This window comes from Phytophthora infestans, genomic scaffold, assembly GCF_000142945.1.
Source record: "Phytophthora infestans T30-4 supercont1.73 genomic scaffold, whole genome shotgun sequence".
NCBI lineage: Eukaryota > Oomycota > Peronosporomycetes > Peronosporales > Peronosporaceae > Phytophthora > Phytophthora infestans.
Window position 1 is genome coordinate 193,259 of NW_003303686.1, and position 3,072 is coordinate 196,330.

Consider the following 3,072-nt stretch of genomic DNA (forward strand, 5'->3'; position numbering starts at 1 on the left):
GCCGGGAGTAGACGTAACAACGAGGCTACCTATTAAACACAAACAACGATTCACAATAGTATAGAATTTTTTTTTATAGAAGTAATGAATACCATGCGGGCTTCCTGGTTTACCAAAGTGGTCGCTCATATTGTTGGTGCCGTGAGCCCAGTTCATGACCAACTTATCTCCCCATTCTGCGAAACACGTCTTTTTAACAGACGGCTACATGGCTATAAAGCAGGTTATATCCATCTGGATTTCAACCAGCAGTACATCATTGCCGGCATCGGCGTCCGCGAAAGCATTAAGGAAAGGCTTCGAACGCAACAACGCCGTTGAATCTAATACCTCTTGTGTGGTGTTTCCTGTCCGCCCTCCCACCACGACCAACCAATATTAATTCTAATCCCATTTCATGACAGGCTTTTTCACTTGAAGAATTGCACAATTTACGGCATCGTTGAGGCTTCGTGACCCCGTTCCAAGAAGTCAATTAGTGGAAATTCCGCGGCCGGGGAGAAGACGTAACAACGAGGCTACCTAGTAAACACAAACAACGACCCCACAATAGTATAGAAGGAATTTTTTTATAGAAGTAATGATACCATGCGGGCTTCCTGGTTTACCAAAGTGGTCGCTCGGATTGTTGGTGCCGTGAACCCAGTTCATGACCAACGTATCTCCCCATTCTGCGAAACACGTCTTTTTAACAGACGGCTACATGGCTATAAAGCAGGTTATATCCATCTGGATTTCAACCAGCAGTATATCATTGCCGGCATCGGCGTCCGCGAAAGCATTAAGGAAAGGCTTCGAACGCAACAACGCCGTTGAATCTAATACCTCTTGTGTGGTGTTTCCTGTCCGCCCTCCCACCACCACCAACCAATATTAATTCTAACCGTATTCCATGACAGGCTTTTTCACTTGAAGAATTGCACAATTTACGTCATCGTTGAGGCTTCGTGACCCCGTTCCAAGAAGTCAATTAGTGGAATTCCGCGGCCGGGAGTAGACGTAACAACGAGGCTACCTATTAAACACAAACAACGATTCACAATAGTATAGATGAATTTTTTATAGAAGTAATGAATACCATGCGGGCTTCCTGGTTTACCAAAGTGGTCGCTCAGATTGTTGGTGCCGTGAGCCCAGTTCATGACCAACGTATCTCCCCATAGTGCGAAACACGTCTTTTTAACTGACGGCTACATGGCTATAAAGCAGGTTATATCCATCTGGGCTTCAACCAGGAGTACATCATTGCCGGCATCGGCGTCCGCGAAAGCATTAAGGAAAGGCTTCGAACGCTCCAACGCCGTTGAATCTAATACCTCTTATATGCGTGTTTCCTGTCCGCCCTCCCACCACGACCAACCAATATTAATTCGACGCCCATTTCATGACAGGCTGTTTCACTTGAAGAATTGCACAATTTACGTCATCGTTGAGGCTTCGTGACCCCGTTCCAAGAAGTCAATTAGTGGAATTCCGCGGCCGGGAGAAGACGTAACAACGAGGCTACCTATTAAACACAAACAACGATTCACAATAGTATAGATGAATGTTTTTATATAAGTAATGATACCATGCGGGCTTTCTGGTTTACCAAAGTGGTCGCTCGGATTGTTGGTGCCGTGAACCCAGTTCATGACCAACGTATCTCCCCATTCTGCGAAACACGTCTTTTTAACAGACGGCTACATGGCTATTAAGCAGGTTATATCCATCTGGACTTTAACCAGCAGTACATCATTGCCGGCATCGGCGTCCGCGAAAGCATTAAGGAAAGGCTTCGAGCGCAACAACGCCGTTGAATCTAATACCTCTTGTGTGGTGTTTCCTGTCCGCCCTCCCACCACCACCAACCAATATTAATTTAAAGCCCATTTCATGACAGGTTGTTTCACTTGAAGAATTGCACAATTTACGCCATCGTTGAGGCTTCGTGACCCCGTTCCAAGAAGACAATTAGAGGAATTCCGCGGCCGGGAGAAGACGTAACAACGAGGCTACCTACTCAACACAAACAACGATTCACAATAGTTTAGAAGAAAAACTATTTATAGAAGTAATGATACCATGCGGGCTTCCTGGTTTACCAAAGTGGTCGCTCGGATTGTTGGTGCCGCGAGCACAGCTCATGACCAACGTATCTCCCCATTCTGCGAAACACGTCGTTTTAACAGACGGCTACATGTCTATAAAGCAGGTTATATCCATCTGGACTTCAACCAGCAGTACATCATTGCCGGTATCGGCGTCCGCGAAAGCATTAAGAAAAGGCTTCGAACGCAACAACGCCGTTGAATCTAATACCTCTTGTGTGGTGTTTCCTGTCCGCCCTCCCACCACGACCAACCAATATTAATTCTAATCCCATTTCATGACAGGTTGTTTTACTTGAAGAATTGCACAATTTACGCCATCGTTGAGGCTTCGTGACCCCGTTCCAAGAAGTCAATTAGTGGAATTCCGCGGCCGGGAGAAGACGTAACAACGAGGCTACCTAGTAAACACAAACAACGACCCCACAATAGTATAGAAGCAATTTTTTTATAAAAAATAAGGAAAAAATTTGGGGGGGGTTTCTCGGGTTTTAAACACAAGGGGTGCCCTCCGAAATGTGTGGGGGGCTTAATCCCCTTTTTGGGAAAAAAATAATTTCTCCCCTTTTGTGGAAAAAAGTTTTTTTTTAAAAAAAGCCTAAAAGTTTTCTAAAAAAAGGGGTTATATATCTTGGGGAGTTTTCTACCCCAAAAAAAAACTTTGTTGCGGAACTGGGGTCGCCCCAAAGAAATTAAGGAAGAGTTCCAAGACTCCAACGCGCTGAAACAAAAACTCCGAATAGGTGTGTCCCGTGCGCCTCCCCCCCCCCCACCACTATTAATTCTAACGTATTCAGGAGAGGTTGTTTCACTTAGAAATGCACAATTACGTCCTCGTTGGAGGCTTCGTGACCCCGCTCCAGAAGTCAATTAGTGGGAATTTCGCGGTCGGGAGTAGACGTAACCACGAGGCTACCTAGTAAACACAAACAACGACTCTACCATAGTATAGAAGCAATTTTTTAATATAAGTAATGATACC